This window comes from Sinocyclocheilus anshuiensis, unplaced genomic scaffold, assembly GCF_001515605.1.
Source record: "Sinocyclocheilus anshuiensis isolate Anshui unplaced genomic scaffold, SAMN03320099.WGS_v1.1 scaffold89, whole genome shotgun sequence".
Lineage (NCBI taxonomy): Eukaryota > Metazoa > Chordata > Actinopteri > Cypriniformes > Cyprinidae > Sinocyclocheilus > Sinocyclocheilus anshuiensis.
In genome coordinates, this window is record NW_015537931.1 from 298,472 (window position 1) to 304,539 (window position 6,068).

The following is a 6,068-nucleotide window of genomic DNA, read 5'->3' on the forward strand; positions in this document are numbered from 1 at the left end:
ACAGACGGCCTCCATAGCCGTGACAGGGCAGGACAAGCATTCACAGACGGCCTCCTAAGCCGTGACAGGACAGGCAGAACGTTCACCGACGGCCTCCATAGCCATGACAGGACAGACAAAGAGTTCACAAACGGCCTCCATAGCCGTGACAAGACGGGCAGAGGGTTCACAGACGGCCTCCATAGCCGTGACAGGGCAAGCAGGGAGTTCGTAAACGGCCTCTATAGCCGTGACAGGACCGACAAAGAGTTCCCAGACGACCTCCTTGGCCGGAACAGAACAGGCAGAGAGTTCATAGACGGCCTCCTTGGCCGGAACAACGCCGCCACCTCTGGAGAAACTGCAGCGGGCACCATTGCTTCGGGGAACACAGCAGTGAGCACCACTACCTCTGCAGCTGCAGGAGATTCTGCAGCTTCAGCCGCCACATCTGGAGACCTAATAGTGGGCGCCACCGCCTCTGGGAGTTCTGTGGTGGTGTATGCAATAACTGTGACTTGACTTGGTTCATGTAGATCAGCTGTGACTTGACTTGCCTCACGACGATCAACTGTGACTAGACTTGACTCAGGAAGATCAATTGTGACTTGACTTGCCTCATGACGATCAACTGTGACTAGACTTGACTCAGGAAGATCAATTGTGACTTGACTTGCCTCATGACGATCAACTGTGACTAGACTTGACTCAGGAAGATCAATTGTGACTTGACTTGCCTCATGACGATCAACTGTGACTAGACTTGACTCAGGAAGATCAATTGTGACTTGACTTGCCTCATGACGATCAACTGTGACTAGACTTGACTCAGGAAGATCAATTGTGACTTGACTTGCCTCATGACGATCAACTGTGACTAGACTTGACTCAGGAAGATCAATTGTGACTTGACTTGCCTCATGACGATCAACTGTGACTAGACTTGACTCAGGAAGATCAATTGTGACTTGACTTGCCTCATGACGATCAACTGTGACTAGACTTGACTCAGGAAGATCAATTGTGACTTGACTTGCCTCATGACGATCAACTGTGACTAGACTTGACTCAGGAAGATCAATTGTGACTTGACTTGCCTCATGACGATCAACTGTGACATAACGGGGCGCTGTTGTGTCCGCCATTTTGCGATCAGGCTCCTCTGTCGCCGCCATTTTGTAAGCGTGATCTAGTGCGGCGACCATTACACGTGTGAGTGCGGGGTCGCGTTCCTCTGCGATACCCACAGTGAACACTGAGCCAACAGACAATAGGGCATAATCCATAAAATGACTTAGAGAAGAACGGGGACCTTCATGGATTAATAGTGTTTTCAAAGGTTAATTGATACCCTCGCAAAAAAAGTCTAACAGTACACAGTCCGGCAGATCTGAATAATGAGCAATGGCTAAATACTCTTGAATATAGCCTTCCAGTGATCGTGTGCCCTGTCTAAGGGCTAACAATTTTCTTGCTGTATCCATACCCGTCCAATGTCCATCCGAGAAGCCGCTGGATCCTTGTGTGGCCGAGTATTCTCTTACGGGGCGAACGAGACGTGAGACGGGCGGATCCATATGCAAGGCTTTATTCAAAGACATGGTAAGCAGACGGAAGTTCATAGACCGGATTCGTGACAGCGCGGGCGCAGCCTCTTATCATATCTTATTTGCAAAAGATTGGAAATAATTTCGGTTTATTTTTATTTATTTTGTAGCTTTTTGTTTGTTTTAGTATCAACACCGGCACTTAAGCTGAACTCAATCAAAATAGACCAGCTTGTTGTGGCTGCGTGGTGTTATCAGTGTCCTTGTGGGATTTGTCAACCACATGATGACTCGGAAGCTTATATGAAGTCCTGTCGTTTGGCACACAATACTGAAGGATGACGGAGGGAGAAGTAGATGTTGTCCTTTAGCACTCTTGCACCAAGTTTGTTTGGGTGGAGGCCATCCAGTTTAAACAGTTGTCTATGGCCCCAGAAAAGATTGAAGTTATCGATGAAATTGACTCCTTTTAAGCTGCAGATTCTTTGTAGCCATGTGTTCAGCCCAAGCAAACGTGAAAACATATTAGTTCCCCTTGCTGGGAGTGGTCCACTGATGAACGACTGAACTTTAAGTCTTCGAAGTGTTTCAAAGAGTTCACTGAAGTCCTTCTTAAGGAGTTCTGACTGCTCTTTCCGAATATTATTCTTCCCCACATGGATGATGATTCGATTCGCAGTCTTGTGCTTCATTAGAATTTTCAGAAGTTCCTTGTTTACATCAGAAATGGTTGCTTGAGGAAGGCAATATGTTGTTGTATTTCTGCTACTGATGTTTCTGATAATAGAGTCACCCACTATCAGAGTCCTGGGCTCGGCTGCTCTCTGAGCTGAATGCTGCTGTCTGCTCGACCTCGAGCGCCTGTTAGTAACGATGTTAGCTGCTGGCTGATCCGATCCATGTTTAATCACATTTGGGGATTCCTCACCCGCATTCATTAATGCTTCAAATCTGTTCTCAAGATGTATAGCGGTGGTAGAATACCAGTATTCTTGTCATAGCCGTATCTGGGGTAGAGGATGCTACGGCAGCAATACGAGAAACTCGTGACAATCTGATGTCTCTACTGCCTTTAGGTCTCGCTCCCTGTTTGTGCCATCGATTAGTGTGACAATCAGTTTTGGCTTGTTCCTCTACACTTGGTATAAACTGTTGAGATTCAATAGATTCACAGGACTTTCTGTTTGAATGTAGACAGCTGTGTTTTCCAGTCTCCGGAACGTGAGCTGCTGGCAGTGGGAGTCAAAGTCTTCTTTTTCGTAGTATTATTCCAGTCCCAAAGAGTTTTTAGCTTTAGTGTTTGTGCCAAAAATGTGTTGTTTGAGCACTGTGCTGGTCTGCTGAAGTAAAAATCTTAGAAAAATCAGAGAAAAGTACAGAAATAGGAAGCAAAGTGCAGAGCAGTAAGCAAGAACGTCCGAAAGGTAGCGAAGCCGGAAGCTTAGTATGATTTAATGTGTATGATTTAAAAATAGTCATCCCTCCAAAACAGAGAAAACATCTTTCACAAACATCTACATGTCTGTCTCCTTTACAGTGTTTATAGTGTATATAATGAGTTGTATTTGTAGGGGTTATTATAACACAATTATTTAACACCAACCCCCATCATCCCCATTCAGGCATTTCCAATCTGCAAGAGACAACAATCAAAATAGCTAGCACAAAAGTCTAAGCTCTTTAAAAAAAGAAAACAAATAGCATAACGTTACATGCAAATGTTACTACCTACATCTACCTGACCGTCAATAAGTACATTTATAGACCTATCTATTAACATATTAAAATGAATTGACATCGATTCTTGGCCAATCGTTTAACTGTAAATGTTGCAACGTTGCACGATTGCTGAATCATTCGGCAATGATTCGATTGCTCCCCCCTCCCACTGCCCCCGCTGGCCTGTGTTCACATTGTATTATTATTTGTGAACGAACCGCGGTACGCTTGCCTCATCAAGCTGCAGTTGCTTACTCATGTTGTTAAGTAACCGCTATGAAAGAGAAGGTGCCAAAATGGATAGAACTGCTCGCATCATTTTTGTTCTGCTTTTTTTTTAACCTTTGGTTTTGCTTTCAAAGAAAATATACAGAAACACACTTGCATCTGTCTGCCGCAAAAGTACTAAGATTGTTCCAAAGAGAGCGAGCTGTCTGCCGAAGACAATTTTTGCGGAGGCAAGCAGAAATCTTCTCTCTGCTTACAGTGCGTCAATACCGCTTGTCGTCAAGGTAAGTGAGCGTATACAGACACAGACAGAAAGACAGACAGCAGTGGTGGACGAAGTACACAAATCAAGTACTTGAGTAAAAGTACAGATCGAATATCATGTATTATGCATTGACATAAAAAAGGAAATTTACTTTTGGTACGTAAGTACTTTTAAAAGCAAGTACTTCTGTACTTTTACTTAAGTCAAAATCTGTCTTTACAACTTTTACTTGTAATGGAGTAATATTTGACCAGCAGTATCTGTACTTTCAATCAAGTAATGGAGTTGAGTACTTTGTCCGCCTCTGCTCGTGCGCTAATATTCGCAAAACGGCACTCTTGCTTGTGTGACATTACTTAACTATATCAGATGTTATAAATATAAAAAACAAATACTATATTTTTGCCCTCATAATTATAGTGGCATTCTAACTGCATTCTAATAGGCTTCATCATGCAGTAAATGCTTCTGTTAACAGTACAGGACCCAGCCTCAGCATTATTGTTTGAGTGGATAATGCAAATGAGTGGATAATTAACAAAAACAGGTATTTTACAACCAATAATTAAATATGCATATTGCTGAGAATACATTTATATGCATGTTTTCTGTGCGAAATTCACCTTTAAAAATAACTTACAGTAGCTACATAGACTACCTATATTTCTTCTCTGTAAAGCATAATCATTTTATAATGATTTTAATCAATATATAATAATACTTAATAGATCATTAGAGCCTCGGCGCTGCTATTCATCATTAAAAGCTACTTGACTGCAAAGTAGGCATATGATGCTCAGGGGCATATGATTGACTTGACTAGAAGCTGCTTGAGTCTCCATTTTCTTTTTTTAATATTTATTTTTTGCATTTTTGCCTTTATTCCGATAGGCCAGTATAAGTGAATTGGGGGGATGGGTGCGGGATCAGAAGGGTCCATGAGCCGGGACTCAAACTCAGCAAGTAGCGCAACGGTGTTATCGACGGACTGCCCACAAGGCTATCGGGACAGACAGTCACCCGTTTTATGAATGTGCATGAGGCGCAATTATCATAATGCGGTCGCGCTGAAACGCAATTCTTACTAGTAAGAATCGTTATTGTAGAGCTCTACAATTAAATTTTTACTAGTAAGAATGCAATTCCACAGCTCTACAGCTACATTCTTACTAGTAAGAATTACAGTTAGAGAGCTCTCTAATGCAATTCTTACTAGTAACAATCAGGGCTGGACTGGGACAAAAAAATCGGCCCAGGCATTTTTTGGTCCAGGCGGCCCACCACCATTTATTATATGTGACCATGGACCACAAAACCAGTCTTAAGTCACTTGGGCATATTTTTAGCAATAGCAAATTCTGTCGGCCCCTTAAGTGCATCGGCCCACCGGGAAAATGCCCGATGTATGCCCGATTACCAATCCAGCCCTGGTAACAATTCAATTAGAGAGCTCTGCAATTGCATTTTTACTAGTAACAATTAATTAGAGAGCTTGTGACACTGCCACACAAAGACACATGTTTTTACCGCTCAATATATATTAAGATGATTTTTTATCTATATATCTGAGTTTTAATGGTTTTACATGTTGTCTTAGCCATTTTAATCCTCTTAATTATTTGATGTGTGTATGTCTTTAAAATGTTCTGGGGTCTGCCTGTCATGTGGTCAATCAGAAGAATCAGAATGAGCTTCACATGACAGGAATAAGGAAGTAAACCAGTACAAAACAAGCAGCATGTCAAACAATCAGGGTCATTGGTCACCTACTCGCTGGATTGTGGAGTTGTTCATGGATTTACCATTCCAGTATCTCACTCATTTTGGATTATCACTTTCTTTGGATTGTATATATTATTCATTCTACTTTTGTTGTTGGCTCATCTTTTTAAAACACTTATTTTATCTCCCACAGTTTAATCTGACCCATTTTAAATCCATGTAACTCGGCCGATAAGTCCGAGCGTTACATATGGTGGCCCGTACGGGGAACGTTCAAAGATTTTAGCCATCTCCCTTCCCACTACAACGACCAGCCCAGTGCCACTCATGTCAACCCCTGGCTTTCCTCCGGCCCACATTCCCACTGCCTCAACCACTTCACACACCGTCACCAGAGCAAAAGATGGAGAATTCTGCGCCACCACTCCAGCCGGGCCAGACTTTACCGCCATATTCTCCCACCTTCCCTTCTCCAGAGAGGAACTCACCAGCGCACAGGGTGATGACAACACTCTGCAAGGACTTACCATCTCTCCTTCCACACCACCGACCAACGGGATCTACGTGCAGGACGAACACGGATTGCTGTATCGGCGGATCCAGAAGGA